This window comes from Pinus tabuliformis, chromosome 1_2 (genome assembly GCF_031772625.1).
Source record: "Pinus tabuliformis cultivar Carrire ecotype Pingquan chromosome 1_2, CPIR1, whole genome shotgun sequence".
In the NCBI taxonomy this organism is placed as follows: Eukaryota; Viridiplantae; Streptophyta; class Pinopsida; order Pinales; family Pinaceae; genus Pinus; species Pinus tabuliformis.
Window position 1 is genome coordinate 720,546,353 of NC_142298.1, and position 24,898 is coordinate 720,571,250.

Sequence of the window (24,898 nt, forward strand, 5' to 3'; positions counted from 1 at the left end):
TTTCTCTTTCCTTGTAAACGAAAAATATTTATTAAGATTAACTTGTTTTGTTTCATTTTTTTCCTCGTCAAGGATTTTATTTAGTTATGAATAACGTTCTATTTTGTTAATATCAACTAATGGAAATTGATACCTGTGGCAGGAAGATGATCACATGTAAGATGGTTTAGGAGCAGGGCCTGCAGAAGAGATTGTATTCAAGCACCAATAAATGATCCTATCTCAGATTGCACATTAAGGTACAATTTCTATTCCACATTGAGTTGCTAGAAATAACAAGCTCTCTGAAAGTTATATCTTAGAATAGGGTCTCTAAGTAGATGACACAAAGGCACATTATTCATAGGTAGCATATGCACATGTCCATGATATGGACATATCCATGTGATTTGGCGGCATGTGCTATGGCTTCCAGCCATGTGGTCTGGCGACTACCACACACATGTATTGTATTACTTGATAATGCATTATAAAAGAAACATTTGCAAACCAAAGACACTAAACATTTAATACCAAATAAACTCATGTTCGCATTAGTTTCTATTTCAAAAATATTAATTAAATAAAAAATTTTAACTAAAAATACATTAACAATATAACCTCTCCGCCTCAAAAAGAGACCAAATAATATCATCAAAATCGTTATGTATATGTCATAGGTTGAGTGACCATATAAGCAACCACATTCCATGAAAAGGGACCCAAAACTTTAGGTTAATTCGCAGACGTATTAATGTGAAGTACTAAATTCGATTGCTATAGTCTTGTGACGAAAGGGATTACAAGGTTTTGATACGTCTATATTTTATATTTTAATATTTTGCTGAAGTTTCAAAGAAATTCCTTGGTTTTGAATGAAAATGATTTCATAAAAGATGCATTATTGTTTAAATGGAAACATGTGATTTTATTTATTTTTTATTTTTTTATTAATTTAAATGGAAAAACCTGGAAAGAGATTTATATAGTCAATCCTTTTTAATATTTTAAATTGTTAGAGGTTATTTCTCTTTTAGCTATAATCTTTTTATATGAGAGAGAACTTTCCACATGTATGTGGACTAATAATTTCATATTTTCTAGATTAAAAAATGTATGTTTTATGAAAATGGTGATGTTTTACTTGCAATGGATTATGATTTTATCTTATTTAATAATTATTTATCAAAAAGGTGATATATATATATATATATATATATATATATATATATATATATATATATATATATATATATATATATATATATATATATATTCTTTATAATATGGAAAAAATAATTTTAAGTAAAATAATTATTCTTTATAATATGGAAAAAATAATTTTAAATAAAATAATTTTAGTTTTTATTTGATTTAAATATTTATATAAAAAAATAAATTAATAAATATATACTATAACTTTTTTAATAATTTTAAATTAAAATGTTTCAAGTGGAAAAAATAGAAATGTGGTTTTAAATGGAATAAATTATAATTTTACCCGAAATGTGGTTTTACATGAAATAAATTTTCATTTTACCCCTCATCTAATAATCCTATATAAATGTAATTATCTTCTATGAAAGAATATAGTTGATGGACATATAAAAATAACTTTTTCAATCATTATTGATTAAATCATAGTGGACACGACAATTTTAAGTTCGTATGTGTTTTTTTTTAATTAAGAGGTGGTCTTCTAAATTATATAGAAATTTTAATTTAAATATAAATGTAATTTTGTTAATATAAATTTTCATTATAAATTTATATTAGTAAAAATGAAAAAAAAATATAAAGATAGACATATTTTAAGCCACATAAATGAGATATTTATTTAAAATTTATTTATTTATTTTGATAAAATATAAATAAATTAAAGCTTCTATTATATTTTTTCCTCTACAGTGTTACAAATATTTCACCATACACTTTCATATGAATATATTATTGATTTTTATTAAAATACAAATAAAATAAAAAAAATCCCATAATTAATGGCGTTAAGCATATTCTTTTGAATATATATACTCTAACATCAATACGTTATTTAATATAAAATAATTAATATATGTCATATCACACATACCATAACCAACAACATCATTATTGAAAATATTTATATATGACACATGCATGACATTATTATACATCCGCAGTTCCATCTTGATATAATAAATAATTGAAACCATAACCTTATACATAGTATGTTAGTATAGAATTCAAATGTTTCATAGAAAAATTCATATATGATATGTATCTATCTAGGTTAAGTTATGCAAACCTATATGGTTCACCACACAATTTAATAAAAAAGATATAGAAAGACACGATGAATGGAATCTGCATACTCCTAGGTAGCTAACCCAGGGCTATATTGGTCCCATTGAAACATGACTTGTTCAAACCCACGGTTCCTAAGGTGACGCACCTGGTTGTCCAATATACAAAATGTGTTGACCTGAAAGGAGCCCTCAGATCCCTGTATATTTTTAAATTTCAATTCATGGGATGGGTCAAGTACATATTTTCTAAGTATAGGAATATGAAACACATTATGCATCCTTTTTAGAGCGGTTAGGAGCTCAAGATGATAGGAAACTAGTCCAATCTCTTTAGGATCTTAAATGGTCGGATAAACATAGGGAATAATTTTTTCCTTTACCAAATATGAAGGAACTCCTAGAGGGTCTGAATTTAATAAAAACTCAATTTCCTTCCTCAACGCTTTTTTCAATTCTGTTTGCATCAAAATAAATATTCTGTTAGTCCTAGACTTCCTTTATCCTTTTCTTATGTTTAGTCATCTATTTTTCCATTTCTTGGAGCATGTCAGGTACCAAAATGACTCAATCCTCTAATCAATCCAAGATTAATGGAGTACAAAATGGTCTTCCCTATATGAATTTGAAGGGGTTACCTAAATTAAACTATGATAGCTATCATTGTATGAAAATTCCACTAAGGGAAGGTATTTCTCCCATTGATTATGTTGATCCATCACATAAATTCTTAGCATATCATCCCGCATCTGGTTTACTCCCTTTTATTTCCTGTCTATCTTTGGATGATATGCAATATTAAAGTAGAATTATGTTCTAATAGAGACTCTTCCAAAATATAGAGGTAAAATGTGAATCTCTATCAAATATAATTTTCCGCGGTACCCCGTGAAGGAGAATTATTTATTTAAGAAATACTTGAGCAATAGCTAGCACCTAGAAGGTGCTCTTAAATGGAATGAGGTGAGTATTCTTAGTTAATTGATCAACATTGACCATGATACAATCATGTCTCTCAGGGGTGATAGGTAAGCCTCCTACAAAATCCATCGCAAAAAATTCCCAATTAGTTTTTGATATATCATAAGGTTGTAGAATCCCTATAAGGTGATGATGAGCAGCTTTAAGCTATTGGAATTCCCAACATTGGGGAACGCAATTTGTTATATCATTTTTCATTCTAGTCCAGAAAAATATCCTTTTCAAGTCCACATAAATTTTCCTTACTCCTGTATGTGCCACATATGGAGTTTTATGTGCTTCCTTCATCATAAGTTTCTGAAGTTCATCATCAATCGGTGCATATATATAAGCCTTATATCACAATGATCCATCACTCTTTAAGGAATATTTATCCCACTTGTATGCAACTGGTGTTACTCCTTGCAAGGAACACATAATTTGTTGATATTGTGGGTCCACTATCAGGTGGTTTAAAATTTAGGTTCTCGGGTCCATTTCCAGTGTTAATATTGAATGAACATTGTTTCTCCTTCTTAGAGTATCTGAGACCTTATTTTTATTTCCTTTGATGTAATATGCCCTGAAATCATATTCACTAAATAGCTCACGTGATAGTGGACCAGCAAGACGTGTGAGCAAGGTGATGGCCAGCGGGCATGTGAAGCTAGTAAGGGGTGCCCAGCTGAACACATGATGTGTCGGCTCATGAAAATGGGTGTTCAATGGGTGGATAAGTCAGCTACTTCAGGTCAGCTTAACTAATGAAAGGATGCAACGATTGGAAATTTGGAAAGCAATGGACGTGTATATATAAAACATGGGAAACTTATTTGAAAGGAAAAAATTGACCAAAACATAAGTTCACATATCACAGAGGCAATGCAAAGGTTGGGCAGAGGCATGTTCAGGGCATGAAGAGGGGAAGTATAGACAGATGGGAAAAGTGGGGCTCGCTTAACGAGCCATAGAACTGAGGATCGAACTAAGTCTTGTTTCTGGAAAATAATTCAGGGTTTCCTATGATGGATTGAAGGAAGGTTGCATAGTTAAAGAGATTGGGTGGGAAGAGTCTGCACGATATGACAACACGCAAGCATACTGCATGGTTTAGGAGAACGGTCGGGGAGAGTTTGCATGATATGGCAAGACACAGGAAGATTACACAATTCATAGAACAAGTGGGAAAAGTCTGCACAATTTCGCAACACATGGGCAGAGTCTCCACACTTCAGCAAGACTGTGGGTAGACTGCATGATTTGGGAAAAATAAATTGGATGAGTTGTTGGGTAACCAGGAAACTGCCAAAAGAATTGTAAACTTAAGAATTACAATTTTATTATAATTTTTCAATTAGGGCAGACTTATTTGGGGACATGTTCCCTCCCTTCATAATCTTGTGTATAGTTTTCTATTAACGTTTATTGGGTCACACTTGTTATGAATTTAATGTTAATGAAGATAAATTAACTTGAGTAAATATTATTCCAGTACATAGTTCAAGAACACTTGAGTATACAATAAACTAAGTGTTGCTAAGATGTAGGCTGAAAGCTTTAGTAGTGGTAAAATGAAAGACTTTTTTGGTGCTACACCATGCCCATAGTGGACTTAGAGTTGCCACTAGCATGGGGATGTCACGGGTGGTATCAGAGCTTGGTTCAGGCAAGATTCAGTTCATTTGTGATCGCACTACGACATAATATTGTTACATAGTTGGTAGGGGAAGGCAACAAGTGAGGGCCAAGATGGATGACAAAATGATGGAAAGGTGGCTAGAGTGTTGTGAGAAACTTGTGAAAACCTTGTACATGTTAAAATGCATGAAAGAAGAGAAAACAAGGATTCGGTTTGAACTTGAAATTTTGGAGAATGGAGTTAAAGGATAATTTCTTCAACTTGCATGTGCAGTAGATCGGGATGAAGCTATCGATTGGGATGAAGAGGAGCCTGTGATATGTGAATAAAAATATGTTGCAGAAATGCCAATGGATGAGGAGGAACTTGGTGTGACTAAACTAGCCCGAGTTGGACCAGATTCGTGCACAATGCAGCCATTGAAGGAAGGAGGCACTCACATGGGGTGATGTAATGGAAATGTCGTTACTTGCGTTTTGTTGGAACTTTTGGAAGATGGGCCATATGTAGAAATAGGCAAAGGAATTATTTTTTAACCGGTGAAGTGGACAGACTTTCGATGGATGATTGGGATGGGACCTTGTGCATTTTGGACATAAGGAAAATTTCTTGTTGCATAACATATGTAAGCATTATGAGACCTTAGAGAAGAAGGTGTGGATACTCATGACAATGGTGGACCATAATGAACTTTTTGATTCGTGATTCATGCTTAGAAGAATACAATATTGGCTAAGTACCTGACATGAGTGATGGACAAAACGAAGTAAGGGCACAACAAACCAAGGTGAAGGTGACTTTATACACATGATTTGGGTGGACTTCATCATTAGAGCTTCGTTTAGGCTAAGGGGAAGTCTTTGAAAAACCTGAAGTGGGGGAGGCAACGATGAAGGAAGGGACCTGCGATGTGATATGAGGGTAATATGACTCAACTTGAATGAGGACAAGAATGTGTTGACTGAATTTATGTTGGGTATAGCAGAGTGGATGTGTTGGGCAACCAAAGTCATGGGCATTGAGTTGAAGAAGAGATGGCACATGGGAGACTTCGTTGAAAGGAATCAAGTAAGAGAACTTGTAGAGAGGTTGTGTATTGACATCAAGGAGAACTGTCAAGGAAAGGATTCAGAGATTACGGATTTACCGATGCGATACGAGGACATTTTGTAGATGAAATGATAGGCATGTTGGAAACATTCAAAATACAAGTCCATGGTCATTTTTGGAGGAAGACATGAGAAGACTATGAGAGCGTTCATACGATGAAGAGGGTAGAGGTAACTTGTGATGGCATTTGTGATCGAGACAAGTGTGCCTACCAAAGTGTTGGATGAGGATGATTCATGGGATATCATGATGACTTCAAAGAGTTTTAGCCAATGAATACTTCATACTACGAGGGTATTGGATTATCTAGTTCATTGAGGAGTTGAGATCAGTTTGACACTTGACGTTTATATGATATGGGACGCGTATCTTGGAAATAGTATGGGATATTTTCATGAGGAGTCACTTGGTGGACGCAATAGAGATGGGATAATTTGGAGTTAGATGGAGTTGTAGTGATGGAGATGCCTTGATGGGAGCACTTAGGCATGGGTTGAGTTTATTAGACTTTTCCACTTTTTTTGGACATGGAGGTTCTTGGTTAATTATCATAGGTACCACATGGATTAGATGATGAGCTAGGTGTAGACTTCGCTCTTTGACAACATGGATGGGAAGCATATCATAGATGAGATGGAGATTTATTCATGGACCTGGATATGACACATTGAGCATTGGATATGGGAAGAGTTCTTGATCGAGTCGAAGATATGATAGAATGTTGGAAAAATGACTAGCGAAGGCATGACGAGGTGCATTCTCATGGATTTGGATGATGGCTTGACTGGCCATCCAAATAGCTCGATTCATGGGGTATCATAGCAGTAGTTCACATGATGGCGATACATGGTGCATTCACACAATATGTATTGTGATTGTAGCATATAGCCGAGTTAGAGGGAGAAACCTTCCATGAGATGGAGCATTATGAATTAATGTGATGAGTTGTGGCTGATGAATGTGGATTAAGGAGTATTTGCCACATAGATTAATGGGCCTTGATGGAGGTTTGTGTGATGGAGGGAGAGATTCATGTGGCTGGGATGATTGATGTTGGAGTTGGTGATGCTTTGACACATTTGGAATTAAAGATTGATTTTGTTGGGATGGTGTTATCAAGGACGCCAACCTTTCTAAAGTGGGAGAGGATGTTAGGGACTCGAGTTGGAAAGTGGACATGACCACCCACTAACTCGAAGAGAGTCTAAAAGCTGAAGACGATTTAGGTGGAGGCATTTAACCAAACAGAGTTGAGGGGTATTTGCCCATGTTGCAAGAGTGCAACTTGCGATGTGTCATAGCAGTAAGCGCGTCCATCGCAGTGTGTGCCATCCAAAATTTTGGAAAGTGTGGTGTGTACCAAGCACATGCAGATCATGCAGATGATGGGTGAGAGACCAGCAAGACGTGCACAAAATGTATGGACGAGCGAGCGTGTGGACCTAGAAACGACTTCTCACCTGAAATCATGACGAGTCAGCTCATGCAAAGGGGTGTTTGATAAGTGGACGATCAGATACGTTTAGGTCGACTCAACCAACGAAAGGAATCAATGATTGGAAAATTCTTAAGGAGTGAACGCAAATATATAAGACGTGGGAAGCTTGTTCAAATGGCAAAAATCGACCAACACAGAAGCTCACATATCACAGACGCAATGTGAAGGTTTGGAAGAGGCATGTTCAAGGTAGGAAGAGGCAAAGTATACACAAAAAAGAAAATTGGGGTTTACCTATCGAGCCACAAAACTGAGGGTCGAAATAATTCAGGGTTTCTTGGGACGAATCGTAGGCAAGTTGCACGGTTTAGAAGAATAGTGGGTAGAGTCTTCACGATATAGAAAGGTGCAAGAAGACTACATGGTTCAGCATAACAGGTGGGCAGAGACTACACAATATGACAAGGTGCAGAAAGACTGAATGGTTCAACAAAACAGGAAGACAGACTCTGTACGATTCGATAAGCTGTGGCGGAGTTTGCATCGTTCAACAGGATAGTGGGAAACTTACACAACTTGGGAAAAATCAGGTGGATTAGTTGTTGGGAAACCATGATCAACTTAAGAATTATATTTGTATTATATTTTTACAGTTGGGGAAGACATATTTGGGGAGTTTCCCCCTCCTTTCATAATCTTGTGTATATTTGTTTATTGATGTTTATTGAATCACACATGTTATGAAGTAAATGTTAATGAAGATAAATGAACTTGAGTAAATGTTATTCCACTGCATACTTGAAGAACACTTGAGTAGAAAATAAACTAAGTGTTGGTAAGGCGTAGTCTAAAAGCTTTAGCTATGGTTAAATTAAAGAGTTGGTCAATGCCGCACCGCATTCATCATGGACTTAGAGATGTCACTAACGTGGAGCTATTACACACCTACTCTCATAATAGTAACAAAGTTTAATAATAAAAAAAGATGAATGAAAAGGAAAGATGAAACAACATAACAATGTAACTAAAAAGAGATTGCATAACAAACATTAAAAAAAAAAAAAACTGTGTAATATGACTTACATATGAAAAATATGTTCTAAATAATAATAATATAAATAAAATACGATAAAAAGAATATATAAAAGTTAACAAATATTATACATAGAATAGTGTATTACGTAATATAGATGGTGGAGAGAAAATGCAAAGAGTTAATGATTCAAGTAATAAAAGCCACATCCAAAGAGATAAAGAAATTAAGATACAATTATAAAGTAAGAATGATACGTATGAAAATACAATAAAGAGAGGTAAATAGAAACTTTTCATGTGTGCACTAATTTTCTATTTCTTTTAGCTTTACCTTCCAATATGTCTTGATTGACTATCTCTACGATAATGTTATTGCATTTTATTTATTTTTTATTTCTATTGACATTACTTTTTATTATTATCAATCTATATACTTTTTTTTCTTTTCAATTTATTATATTTTATTATTCTCCTTGCTTTACTACTTTTTATTTTTTTATTTTTATTGACATTACTTTTTATTATATCTATTTATATATATTTTTTTCCTTTCCAATTTATTATTGCATTTTATTTTTTCATATTTTTTCATATTTTTAAAGACATTACTTTTTATTATTATCAATCTATATTTCCTTTTTCCTTTCAATTTATTATATTTTATCATATCCTTATTACTTTTTATTATTATCAATCTATATACATTCTTTCCTTTTCAATTTATTATATTTTATTATTATCCCTATTGCTAGACGAAAATAAAGCATTGGGTTTTAGGATGATTGATTATTATTCACTTAAATATGTTAAATATTTTTTGATTTTACAAAGTATAACTTTAAAAAATTTATTTTTATTTTTCGAAATAATTTTATTTTTATTTATTTGTTATCTAATTGGCTATTTATTTGTTGATGTTATTTCCAAATATCGGTTTGGTGAACCGTTTGCAAGAGTACGATGAGAAAACGTTGACACATGGTTAAGCCATACCATCAATAAATTTGCGTTATATTTCAATGGAGCTGATTTTATACATTTTATTATTTTACTCATCTTACAGATTCCTTGTGTTCATTGTAACATACCCTTCCTTGTCCATTGCATTGTACGAGCGAAAATACACACTTAATTATGAAGACTGTGAAAACCAGACGACTGTTGAGCCATACCGTCAATAAATTTGAGTTATATTTTATTGGAGTTAGTTTTATACATTTTATTATTAGGTTGATAGGCCTTTCTATGCATCAACAATCGTCAACACTTTTACCCTGCTCTGTTGGATCAGGCGAGACACTTTCAACCGTTGATTTGACTATGACTGTTTTTTCCAAATATAGATTGAGTTGCCTTCTTGTCATGACAAGATATTTTTACTGCTTTTTCCATTCTTTTATCTATCATATTACATACGTGTGTGCTTTTATTTATTTATTCGTGAGGCTTTTCTCACAATGCCTTTTTCTCGAGATTTCGGAGCAGAAATCCTCCGTCACTAGAAGCTCCGGGGACAGATCCGTCGTGGGTTTTTTCGTTTTTGGAGCGTGGCTATTTATTCTCAGGGTCTCTGCAATTCTGGACCCTTAGCTTTCTACGGTCGTTTTCGGCTTTGAAATACTTAATTCCAGGTCTGGTATAGCAGAAAGTTATCGTTTTCTCGATTTCTTTGGACTTCGGCTTATTCGACACGGTGAAAAATCAATTGGGTTATTTGCAGATAATTGTTTTGGATCTGATTTCCCATTTGGGTATCCTTGTCTCTACGGAGTCATTCGCAGGTTCTGCGTAAGAAACTATTGGAAGGCTCGAAGATGTTTCTGTTCGATTGGTTTTACAGCGTTCTTGCCACTCTAGGCCTGTGGCAGAAAGAGGCCAAGATTCTATTTCTAGGCCTAGATAATGCAGGCAAGACCACCTTGTTGCATATGTTGAAAGATGAGGTAAATCCTTCCAGCCCTTTGCTCAAATGTTCGAACAAATTTATCAACACAATATATTATTATTGATTTGGGTGAAACCACCATGAATGCTACTACATTGACAGTACTATTGCAATCTGGAGTAGAAAAAACGGAGGCTATGAATCCACCTTTTACTGCCCTTTGGTTCAACGTAACCAGATGCAGGAATCTGCTTTTGAACTGCCTAAATCTGGCTGTTAGACCTGACCTTTAGCTGGTGTATTTTTATTGTATAAACGTTAGATTTGATAAACTCGTCTGGGTTTACTTAGTTCCGTGTGGACACTTGCAAATAATTTTAACTTATGAGATGCCAATCTATAAATTTCGTAATCACATTGTTGTAGCGCTCTAACATTCATCCCTTTAGCTAGAAATCCCTATATCACTCGTCTCTCTAGATAGAAAGGCCGGTAGCAAAGTGGTTTTTCTTTCAGGTATGCAGAGTCCAGCCACTGTTTCTTTTATCCATAATTCCCCATAAGGGGTGAAGTGATTTGAAGAGTGCACTGGAATCCCATTGGGACTGCTGGAAGCAAAATCATGAGTGGACGAACCACATCAATTGAAAATTTGTAAGACGCCGATATGATACGTTGGAAATGTGTGTTCTTACAGAGTGACGTTTGAGCCATGAGCTTTGCTAGCGCAAGATCCAAATAATTTTTGCAGGGAAAAACTCAATAATCTGCATGGTATCTGCTTTGTTTGATATAATTATGTATATACAATCCCTTTTGATAGACCGTCGGATATATAAAAATGCATTTGCACTGTTCCTTCCTGTTTGTTTAAGCGGGAGACTAATTATGAGGTCTTAGCTCCTTGATTTGGGTCATGATCCACTGTTAAATTTTCACGATCTGATCTTTAGATTTTACGCATTTAACTTGTAAATTTGTTTGAGCAAACTGTAGTAGATGTGAGTTTATTAAAACGGGTATCCAATAGATTCAGACCAGTTAGGGATGTCTATAGTAGTAAGCATTCGAACGCCACCAGGGGAAGAACTAACTTGACTATTTAGATTTTCAGATAATTATATATGCAAAATTTGGAGTACTAGCTAGAGATTGGATTTATTAGATACTATTCCTTGAATACGCAATCATTGTATTGTTAAGGTTTGAGAAAAGTAACTTTATAACCTCAGTCGGGGTATAATTTGATATTTAAATCCATTTCAAGATGTGCGCAAAATCTTTTGTAATATTGTTTTTACAGTTATCAGATGGTTGAACTTGAAAGATTTTCGTGCCTAAGGTTGAAGGTTCGATTCTGTTAGTAACCTGTCTGCGTAGTTGAGGTTTCGGCTGTTGGCATCTTTTAATATGGCGAAGAGTGAAATTGTTTTCATTTAAGAATAGATATCTGTATAAAGCATTGATTTTATTAATGACAATGGGCTTGGGCTGAATTCGCAGTCCAACATAAGGCTAACTTGCGATGAGCACCTGCAATACAAATAAATAACGTCCACAAATATTTGCCAGATAAACCCTTCTTGTATGCAGACAATATAAAACAAATTTTTTATTGAAAACTGCATGATGTTCATTTTTGACCGCACTGCATAATTTGCCATGGTGTTTCATTATGCATGCAGATAATGATTGATTCTTGTCGTGTGACATTTAATTTAGTCAAATATTATTAACGCAATAGCATGTGCTATGAATCAGTCTTCAACAAGATCAAAACCATCATTATAAACTCTTCCAAAATTTTCAAGAATTTATAATACTTCATTAGCTGATTTGAATAGTGTCCGGTGTGTTGTTCCTCCTTTCAAGCGTGCGTGTTCATGTTTAGATGGTCGTCTTCAAGCATGGTTGTCTTTAGGAGAGCATGCATGTTCATGTTTAGATAGTCGTCTTCAGGCATGGTCATCTTCAGGCGAGCGTGAGATCACAATCAGGAAGGCATCCATGGGGAAGAAGTGCTTCTTTTATTCTTGCTACATGGCTACATGTAATGTTAGCAACGATTTGGTATTTTTTTATTTTTGTTTTTGCCTTCCGGCCTCCTAATTTGGCATTGACCATGGTTTTTTAACGTCTCTATAGACATGATCTTCGGAATGGCTGTGGTCATTTAATTTCCAACTTCTAAGTTCTCCCTTTGATATTTAAGGTTTGTAATGTCATATTTAGCATGGTTTAGAATATTATATTTTGACTTTCTAATCGCAATATACAATTATGGTTTTCAATGTAGTATCATTCTATATATGTATATTATTCATTATAAAATATAATAATAATATCATGGCTTCTAATGGAATTAACTTTTTAATAGCAATATATCAACATGTTTTCTAATATTATGTTTTGACTTTCTAAATGCAATATACAATTATGGTTTTCAATGAAATATATTGGTAGAGGATAGTCATGGTGGTTATTGCATTGGTCACTAGCAAGCTTCATATATGCTTGGCCATCTATAGAGGTTTCTTGATTTTGGGTAATTAACTTACTCTAAAATGAAATAAGACATTCAATGTGTTCCTTGTAATATAGATATAAACAAAACATCCAAAGAAAAGTAATTGCACAATGATTTAGTCCAAGAAAACAAGATTTTCCACAAACCAATTAACTCTTCTTGAAAAATTCAACAATTCCAATTTAATAATCCTATCGGCCTCTCTTTATACCTTTTGAGACAATTACTAGTTTTACTCATTTTACACAATCGTTGTGTTGATTGTAACATACCCTACCTTGCCTATTGCATGGTAAAGTCCAGAGAAAATAGAAACTTAATTATTATAGGACCCATCACAATAAGAAAGAAAATTCATTTTTGGCTATTGTTAAAAAAAAATCTTGGCACTGTAAAAAAAAATCATTTTTTTGATTTTACGGCCTGTTACGGTGAAAACAGTTATTACTGCGTTCTTATTTTTTAAATTGTTATTTGTTTTCATGAGAAGAGTGGTTCTCTTCTTATTTTATATATATGAAAATCTACATTGAGTAAATTGCTCAAATAAGTACAACTAGATTCAAGGAGTTTAAAAGAAATTTGATGAATTTGTGTTTTGTACAGAATTTTTTAGACTTAAATAATATATATCATATTATATTTTTTAATTTATATAGCAATTAATGCAAGTTTATTGAGTATATATTGCTTCTCATAACAAATTTGGATTTTTAAAATAAAATGATATTTAAATTTTATGAATACTAAATTATTATAAATTATTTTGGTTTTTTTATATAACTTATATTAATAATTATATAATAGTTAATCCAATTATTTTAAATATTTTTTAATATTAGTATTTTAATTTTATGTTTTATTTTTTAAATAATAAAATATTGTTATTTTGTTATTAAAAAAATTAATTTAAACAAAATTAAATAATATAGTATTAATTTTCCCAAATCAATTTTGATAAAGAATATTAGCATTCTATTTAACCACTAAAACTTTATAATTAATAAAAAATTATTCAAATTTTCACATTATTAATTTATTTTCTTAGTTAACATTTTTATAATTGATACAAATATTAATGATTGGTTTTTATTGAATAATGTTTTAACAAACATAACTCTAATTGTAAAATTGACCATACTTATTTTTATAAAGAACAAAATACATGACAAAATTAATGGCATGAAATAGCATTAAAATTCTAGGCTAATAACCAATTCATGTGTTTCTATTATTTTTCTTTTACTAAATCATTGTCATAGCCACTCTAACTAAATGATGAAATGTTTATTGGAAAAATATAGATTACTTTAAAAATTGTACAATCAATGTTATGACATCATTCATATTTTTGAAAAGAACAAAATACATGACAAAATTAATGGTATGGAATAGCATTGAAATTCTAGAATAATAACCAATTCATGGGTTTTTATTATTTTTCTTTCACTAAATCATTAATATAATCACTCTAACTAAATAATAAAATTTTCATTGGAAAAATATAGATAAATTTAAAAATTGACGATGAATATTATGACATCATTCATAAATTTATGTCAATATAAAGTAAAATAAAGTAAAATAAACTTTTAATGAGAAAATGCATTCTATAACTATATTTGCAAAATATAATAATTAATTTTTTTAATATATAATAGTTATAATAAAACCATTTAAATATTTGTGATAATAATAGTAACGATTTGGTGCGGTGCTTGCACGGAAAGAGCTAACTAGCCATATATTGGGTATTTAATGCCTTCAGAGCAGCACGCAACTTAACGCGATAACACGGGAGCGGGAAAATTCGCCATTAAATAATATTTGCCCGCTCCCGTATTATCGAACTAAGTGGCGTGCTGCTCTGAAGGCATTAAATACCCAATATATGACTGGTTAGCTCCAGCGGTGCTTGCACCATCGTTGTTTATATTCCAATCAATTTTGAGTCTTTAATACACTCCCTAAACTCGTTAGTGATGCCTGTAAATGTGTGGAAAGGTCTGCTTTAGGCTTCATATGTTGGGGAGTTGTTTTTTTCTTTCTTTAAGGGAGTCCAGTGAATGTAAAGGATCCATAAGTATATGTTGAGGCAACAACTTTCTCTGGAGGAAGGGGAGTTAGGATGCATATAGACTTTGTAGATATAATGGGTGTGATAGTCGATCATTGTGTTGTACTTTGCTGGGCTAATAATAGATCACACCAAATCGGAATACTTAGCCGCATATTTTTCCTCTAAAATAAAAGAATTAATAACCGCTATATCTATACTTGAAGAGGAAGTCACCAATTTCTGAGCAGCACATTCTTCCAAATGAAAATGTGTTATTATCCATGCATAACGAAATCTTTTCATAAGGAATTTTAAAACTAGATGAGTCAACAAATCCACTTCCTTAAAAATAGATCAGTCAACAAATCCACTACTTCAACAAGTAGTGCTGCAATTGAATTATCTACCAACATGTTTTATTTCATTCTCATCAAAAAAAAATATAATACAAACAGTAATTAAAATATTATAATTTCTTATTAACCTAACATTCAATCTGACCAAGACACACGTATATAAAAGGTAATATATTAATATAATAAAAATCATAACCAACATTTTCATTGAGAATTAAAATAATACAAGCCATAACCAAAATTTTCGTTGAGAATTAAAATAATAAAAACCGTAAATAATATTCTCAATAACTCTAATTAAATGATGAAATGTTTATTGGAAAAATATAGATTACTTTAAAAATTGTACAATCAATGTTATGACATCATTCATATTTTTGAAAAGAACAAAATACATGACAAAATTAATGGTATGGAATAGCATGTTAAGCTCCATTGATTTTACACAAAAGCTACCTTGATTTATGGAATTGCAGCGTTTCTTAACTTATGGAAACCAACTGCAGTAGTTTCCTTAATTTAAGAAAATCAACTGCAATTACTAAATTTATAATTGGGAGCTACTAAAGTGGTCCATCACTTTGATCTGATCTCTACTTTGATTTGTGGTTTTTCTAACACATAGCCTTTAGAAGCTTGATGGAAGCTTAGGTATATGTTCATCTGTTGGTCCCCAAGCTCATATCTCAACCCCCTTCAGTTCTACACCATCTAGCTGAGATAGCAGAGCTCGGAAGTGCCTTCAGAACTCTTGTGTTCTTTTTCTTTTGCTTGGATTGAAGCTGGAGTGCTGAAGAAGTAGCAGGCAAGTGGACTGTGGCCTTCATCAAACATCACCAATGGCTAGAGGTAACTCGTATCCCTGGGCATTAAGTTTCAGTGATTCTTTTCAGTTCTTTCTGCATGCAGAATCGCTGTTTAAGTTTATTAGTTATCTAACAGTTGGTATCAGAGCGGATTTTCCTCTGCCTTGGTGTGCGATTCGAATACTTTGAAGTGCTTTGTATTTGTAATTTTTTCAAAAAAAAAAAAAAAATTGTGCGCGTTAATGATTATATGCAAGTACAGTTCGGATTGTTTGATGTATTGAGTCAATTATCAAAGCTTCTGTACTGTAAATATATGTTTGAATATTGGATAAGAACCGTAAAACTGTTTTCATTGTTCCTTATAACGGAGAACAAAATCGTTCCATTAACAACGTCTTTGCATAATCTTCATTGCAACTGCTAATTTTTGTGTTTATGCAACTTCCCCCTTGTAATTGCTGTTGTTAGAAACGCATATGTGACGACTGCCGCACATTAATAAGAGGGTTAGCGGACCACTGACGCTCGAACAGCCAATCCTTCACACAAGTTTACTTAATAAAAATATGGTGTCTCATGATCAATTTTATCGCAGCTTTTGTAGTTTTTTTTAAGAAGAAACTTCTTTGCATAAAACTACACATACGTTGACACAGTGTTCAATCTCTGGAATATACTGTACAACCTATACTTTGATCCTACTGTGAAAAAGAATAACGAAAAATGTTCCATGCCTACCTTCAAAAATTCCGCCGCCGAACGCCTAAAATGCAACCCAGTTCGCCTAACAAAGCGAGTGTTTACGGATGCGATTGAAAACAGAGGATAAGGATTCCAAGTAGGCGGAAGGAGAGAAGAGACCAAATCCATGAATTGGGCTGAGCAGGCAACCCGCTTGCCCTGCTGAAAATGTTTTCTGCCATTCGTTTCGAGACGTCCTGGATCCGTTTCGTCGCCTCTAACAGAGCCATGTGCTTCGGAGGTCTGATTGGCCATGGCGGCGTCCGCTTCAATTTCAAAACCAGTATGTTATTGTTTTGTTTTGTTATTGAGTGACTAGTCTAAATCTATGCCGTACCAATTTTTGAGCCGGATACTCGATCCTGTGGCCACTACGGCGAATGAAATCAATTTGCTTTAGAAAACGATCATATTTGCAGAACTTTCCGGGTATGTTAGTTTTCACAATCATATGTTTCTCTTTTGAGATGGGAATTGCTGTTACCTTTAGTTCTCTGTTACTGCTTGATTTCCTTGAACAGTAACCTTTAGATGTGCATACGTGTATAAAATCTTTGTCCAAGTTCATTTAATTTGGAAATTTCTTATCAGAAATAGAACATCGAACTTTACACGCACAACACATCAGACACATATATGATATGTTTGTCGAAGTTGAAATTAGTGCTATAGTTTCCATAATTTCCGACCAGAAATAGATGTGGGTAGAATTGTTAGTTGTTATGATAAAAATTTGTTTTAAAGATGTTGTTGTGAGTTGTATGTTGATCTAAACATACAAGTTATATGATATACATGTGATTCTTTCAAACGGGGACCGAAATGATGGGTGACTTGCCCATGTAGAAAGAGAAATGTATTATATGTAGTTTACATACTCATGGTTGTTTTAATATGGTTGTGGTGCTCCATTATAGTTCATTAAACATATTGTTTTGATATTTTGTCATGCACGATACCATGTTCGATATTTTATAGAATTTGGATCGATGATACTAGGTAGTTGTATACGTTCCCTTATACTAGCCATTCAATAACATGCTAGCTCATTTATAGTGACGTATTCACTAGTATATAAATATATATATATTTGAGGGAAGTAAAGCCAAACGTGTTAGTGATTCAAAATTTTTGCATGGTGGAAGCCGCATTGAAAAGACTGTGGCATCAGTCCATCCTAGCGTGAATACGCATATACCATTAACTCAGGTTCTTGGCATCTGCAATCACATTCATTTTTTAAGATCATTTTATGTTATTTGATAATTTTGGGTGGAGTTTATACCATGCCAAGTATTTGTTTAACGTTGGATTTTGTTTATAACACATGGTATTACCCTTTGATTATATACCATAACGGTTTATATGTATGTTAAAGATTGTTATGGTATATGTTATTTTTATTTATATAGTTAATTTGGACAAACTATATAAGATCAACAATGCAAAATGCAAAGTAAATTGATTACATTACATTGAACTTACATTTATGAACATTTGTAATTAAAGAGAAATAAGAAATGGTTTATTTCTCATTTGGGCATTCAGTTCGCATGAAGTTCAGATTTAGCATTGTTGAAAATCAATTTTGTGAGTCAATCTTCGGGTTAAGTTTATAAATTGAACAATCAATTTGTAGTCATAATGACTGCTTTAACCTGCTTTTGAATTTGCTGGAGAATTATTACAGTTATATGGAGTTTATTAAAATGTCATTTTGACTTACTCCTTTCAGTAAACATTATTTTTCTCTCTGGTTAAATTTTGTTTATGCAACAAAATTAATGTCTAGTGATCCATGTAGTTTTAATTAATTAGAGAGTAGCCACAACATCTTTAATTAAATAAAATTATATATTGATTGACAAGATCACATAAAGATTATTTAGACATTAAATTGTAATTAATTACACTGAATATAATAAATTTTATCCCACAGGAATTTTTATTATATTTATGTGATTAATTAGGATAAAATTTCATAACCTACCCACAGGAGTTATGAATTAATAAGTTTTATCATAAAGTTTTATTGAATCAGCTTGAATTGAAAATTTAGCCCACAGGCAATTTTCATGTCATTTGATTCAATTCTTTTTAGCATGTTTTACATTGGTAAAACATGAAAGTTCATAAAAGTTTTGTTGAATCTGCTTGAATTGAAAATTTAGCCCACAGGCAATTTTCATGTCATTTGATTCAATTCTTTTTTAGCATGTTTTACATTGGTAAAACATGAAAGTTCATAAAAGTTTTATTGAATCTGCTTGAATTGAAAATTTAGCCCACAGGCAATTTTCATGTCATTTGATTCAATTCTTTTTAGCATGTTTTACATTGGTAAAACATGAAAGTTTATAAAGTTTTATTGAATCTGTTTGAATTGAAAATTTAGCCCACAGGCAATTTTCATGTCATTTGATTCAATTCCTTTTAGCATGTTTTACATTGGTAAAACGTGAAAGTTCATAAAGTTTTATTGAATCTGCTTGAATTGAAAATTTAGCCCACAGGCAATTTTCATGTCATTTGATTCAATTCTTTTTACCATGTTTTACATTGGTAAAACATGAAAGTTTATTAAGCCTCAACATAAGCATGTGATTCTTTATTTTGATGTAGTAGTACAACCTGCAAATTTCTCTGAAATTCGTTCTGACATTCCGGAACATGAGGAAGTAATCTCGTTTGGTTGTTGTGAATCTGATATGATTAATGTTAATATTAACACATGGTGGATTGATTCTGGATCAACAATTCACATTTCGAATTCCTTGCAAAGGTTTGCAAAACCAAAGGAAGCCAGTGGGAAGTGAGCAAAGCATCTTATCAGGAAACAAGATGGGCTCGCATGTGGAAGCTATAGGAACATGTTATTTAACTTTAACTAGTGGTTTTGTTTTGGAGTTAGAAAAGACCTGTTATGTTCCAAGTTTTTCTAGAAACTTGATCTCAGTTTCAAGGCTTGTACCCTTTGGATATTCCTTAAAATTAAAAAAAAAAAAAAAACTCTTTCAGTCTATTCTATAAATCTGATTATGTAGGGAATGGTATTTTGTCTAATGGTCTTTACTGCAAAACAATGTCACATATGATTCAATGCATGTTCACACTGGCACTAAAAGATGATGATTAATAACACTTCTTCATTAATGATTGATAACACTTCTTCATGAATAACACATCTTCATTGTTTTAAAACAAGCATCCTCCCAATGGTATTTGAAATTCCATAATGTAATTTCTTCTTTTGGTTTTGTAGGAAACATTATGGATCAATGTATATACCTGAAGGTTAGTGGGAGTAAAATTTGTTTTCTTGTTTTACATATGGATGACCTTTTTGCTAGCAACCAATGATAAGGGTTTGCTACATGAGGTGAGACAATTCCTCTCTAAAAGTTTTGATATGAAGGATATAGGTGAGGCATCTTATGTCATTGGCATTAAGATCCATAGAAACAAATTTCGAGGCATTTTGGGTCTGTCCCAGGAAACCTATGTTAATAAAATTTTAGAGAGATTTCGGATGAAGGATTATTCACCAAGTGTAGCTCCCATTGTGAAGGGTGATAGGTTCAATTTGAACCAATGCCCGAAGAACAACTTTGAAAGGGAACAAATGAAGAACATTCCATATGCTTCTGCTGTCGGAAGCCTAATGTAGGAATGTTGGGACGATGTCAGAGTGATCCAGGTTTAGACCACTGGAGAGCTGCAAAGAAAGTAATGAGGTACCTTTAAGGGACCAAAGACTACATGCTTATGTATATCCTGTTTGAGGCTGCTTTACATGGTGTATGGCTTAAGAATTTCATTTCTGGGCTTAGAATTATGGATTCTATCTCTAAGCCATTAAGAATATATTGTGATAATTCAGCTGCTGGTTTTATGGCTAAAAAAGTGGGAGTCGAAATAAACACATCGACATTAAGTTTTTAGCTATAAGGGAACGTGTTAAAGAAAATAAAGTGGTCATTGAGCACGTCAGCACTGAGTTAATGATCAATGATCCTTTGACTAAGGGCATGCCACCGTTTAAATTCAAGGATCATGTATTGAATATGGGACTTGGTTCCATTATGCAATTTTTCATTGTATGGACAATGTTAATGAAATTCTTAATTATTGTGATGTTTTTTCTCATATTTATGTGCACCTTAAGTTGATTTGAGAAAATTCATTTAAGAAGGACCAAGAATAAACATAGGGTTTATTCATTAAGATATTATTGCCACATAAATTATAATAAGAATAGATGCATAGTAATACATGGAAGATAATACTCGTCATAAGAGGACTTATCACCATGATTCATGTATCTATTACTTAATAAAGATTGTCAATGGTTTTTGACACATTAAGTTTGGAAGTATGGACCAAGTGGGAGAATGTTAAGCTCCATTGATTTTACACAAAAGCTACCTTGATTTATGGAATTGCAGTTTTTCTTAACTTATGGAAACCAACTGCAGTAGTTTCCTTAAGTTAAGAAAATCAACTGCAATTACTAAATTTATAATTGGGAGCTACTAAAGTGGTCCATCACTTTGATCTGATCTCTACCTTGATTTGTGCTTTTTCTAACACATAGCCTTTAGAAGCTTGATGGAAGCTTAGCTATATGTTCATCTGTTGGTCCCCAAGCTCATATCTCAACCCCCTTCAGTTCTACACCATCTAGCTGAGATAGCAGAGCTCGGAAGTGCCTTCAGAATTCTTGTGTTCTTTTTCTTTTGCTTGGATTGAAGCTAGAGTGTTGAAGAAGTAGCAGGCAAGTGGACTGTGGCCTTCATCAAACATCACCAATGGCTGGAGGTAACTCGTATCCCTGGGCATTAAGTTTCAGTGATTCTTTTCAGTTCTTTCCGCATGCAGAATCGCTGTTTAAGTTTATTAGTTATCTAACATAGCATTGAAATTCTAGACTAATAACCAATTCATGGGTTTTTATTATTTTTCTTTCACTAAATCATTAATATAATCACTCTAACTAAACAATAAAATGTTCATTGGAAAAATATGGATAAATTTAAAAATTGTACGATCAATATTATGACATCATTCATAAATTTATGTCAATATAAAGTAAAATAAAGTAAAATAAACTTTTAATGAGAAAATGCATTCTATAACTATATTTGCAAAATATAATAATTAATTTTTTAATATATAATAATTATAATAAAACCATTTAAATAATAGTAACGATTTGGTGCGGTGCTTGCACAGAAAGAGCTAACCAGTCATATATTGGGTATTTAATGCCTTCAGAGCAGCACGCAACTTAACGCGATAACACGAGAGCGGGCAAATTCGCCATTAAATAATATCTGCCCACTCCCGTATTATCGAACTAAGTGGCTTGTTGCTCTGAAGGCATTAAATACCCAATATATGACTGGTTAGCTCCAGCCGTGCTTGCACCATCGTTGTTTATATTCCAATCAATTTTGAGTCTTTAATACACTCCCTAAACTCGTTAGTGATACATGTAAATGTGTGGAAAGGTCTGCTTTAAGCTTCATATGTTGGGGAGTTGTTTTTTCCTTTCTTTAAGGGAGTCGAGTGAATGTAAAGGATCCATAAGTATATGTTGAGGCAACAACTTTCTCTGGACGAAGGGGAGTTAGGATGCATATAGACTTTGTAGATATAATGGGTGTGATAGTCGATGATTGTGTTGTACCTTGCTGGGCTAATAATAGATCACACCAAATCGGAATACTTAGCCGCATATTTTTCCTCTAAAATAAAGGAATTAATAACCGCTATATCTATACTTGAAGAGGAAGTCACCAATTTCTGAGCAGCACATTCTTCCAAATGAAAATGTGTTATTATCAATCCATAACGAAATCTTTTCATAAGGAATTTTAAAAATTGATGACTCAACCAATCCACTTCCTTAAAAATAGATCAGTCAACAAATCCACTACTTCAACAAGTAGTGCTGCAATTGAATTATCTACCAACATGTTTTATTTCATTCTCATCAAAAAAATATAATACAAACAGTAATTAAAATATTATAATTTTAATTATTAACCTAACATTCAATCTGACCGAGACACACATATATAAAAGGTAATATATTAATATAATAAAAATCATAACCAACATTTTCATTGAGAATTAAAATAATACAAGCCATAACCAAAATTTTCATTGAGAACTAAAATAATAAAAACCGTAAATAATATTCTCAATAACTCATTAAGTTTTTAACTGTCAAAATTTGTTACTGGAAAAGCATTGATACTTATAGTTTGATGAAATGTAAGTCTGTGTATACCACTTTTTCCCAATTATATTGGGATTGAGTTTATGATTTACATTAGAATTATATTGGGATTGAATTTACTATTTATATTAGAATTATTAAAAGATTTTGTCTTACTAAAATTAAATGTAATTTTTTTTTTAAATATTTGAATATCTTATTTTTATTTTATATATATAAATTTTATTTTCATTTTTTATATATATAGATATATCTTATTTTCATTTTATATATATAAATCTTATTTTCATTTTATATATATAAAAATCCATTTGTTTCAAACGGCTGTACAACAACATTATGTCTTAATTTTTTTTTTGTTTTTTATTCTATCTTAAGGTATGCATTATAAATGTAATCACAAACACCGAGTGTAATCACAAAGTACAACATATATGTTTAGATCTTGCTCCCATTTTTATATTTTATTATAAAATAGAATCTCAGAATAATTAAATAACTAGAGAAATGTCTGAAAATGATATTCGATACATGGTTTGTGAACACTATTTTATCGAGAGAGGAAATAAATTTATGACAAAAGAGAATAAGGATGACTTGATTTATTGGTCTAAATTATAATTTAGAGAATAAAATTGATTAAAAAAATTAATAATAATTTTTAAAATATATTTAAAATGATAATATTAACTCTGGTAGTTTAGAAATGCTATTAAAGAAGATATAGAACCATAACAATAGATATCTCAAGTCAAGCACTAGATTTTCTAATGTAACGACCTTAAAATTAAAATTTATAAACCTAATTACATTAATCATGCTATTATCATTAAACATATCTACAAAATCAATTATCATAAGATTAAAAAAGATTTAAGAAAACCACATATATGTGGAGCAATGATATGTGTTATTGCTATTTATACAGTTATCACGTTATCCAAATTAGGGTGATCGCAAAAAGTGATGGGGCGATTCTCTATTCAACCTTACACAAGTTGTAACCAATCTATTTGCAGCTATCACTCTTGACTATTCAATCAATGGAGTGAATGAATGAATGCTCTCATCCCCTTTTCACCAGTTACATAGAACAAACCATTCCAATGAATGAATGCTCTCATCCCCTTTTCACCAGTTACATAGAACAAACCATTCCAATGAATGAATGCTCTCATCCCCTTTTCACCAGTTACATAGAACAAACCATTCCAAAAATTGTAAGTGAATTAAAAATAGATCCACTTGTCTTTCATCATCCTAACTTTTATTTTATTATTATCTTTTCTTCCTTATTTATTATTTTATTTCTTATTATCTTGTCTTCATTATTCATTGTTTTTTTCTTTATTATTATATTTTTTTTATTTGTTGTTTTATTAACTCATTATTATATTTCTTTTGTTATTTGTTATTTTATTTATTTATTATTATTATATTTTCTTTCTTACTTGTTTTATTAATTTATTATTATTTTTTTATCATTATCTTTCTTGGTTAATTATTGTTTTATTATCTTTTTTAGTTAATTGTTGTTTTATTATCACATTAGTACTAATGTGGAGTGTTACACTTCCTCTCTCTCCACCTTTATATCTTTATGTATTTTTTTCCCTCCGTCTCTTCCCCCTCTAACTCTATCTCTCTGTCTCATCTCTATCTCTCTTCGTCTCTCCCTCCCTTCCCTTTTCTCTCTTCTCCCCTCTCTCCTCCCATATCTCTCTTTGTCTCTACCTCCTATGTCCTCTCTCTTCTCCTTCTCTCTTTTATATTATGTTGAATATTATAATACTATATTTAATATAATATAATATTAGATTAACTATTATGTTAT

At 32.1% G+C, this 24,898-nt stretch overlaps 1 long non-coding RNA gene across 1 annotated transcript; it reads left to right on the top strand.

Moving 5' to 3' along the window:
• Positions 1-9,869: 9,869 nt before the first annotated feature.
• Positions 9,870-10,678, top strand: LOC149207777 (uncharacterized). Its single transcript, XR_016252043.1, has 2 exons — positions 9,870-10,074; positions 10,225-10,678. It is a non-coding gene; the product is annotated as an uncharacterized LOC149207777 (long non-coding RNA).
• The last annotated feature ends 14,220 nt before the right edge of the window (positions 10,679-24,898 follow it).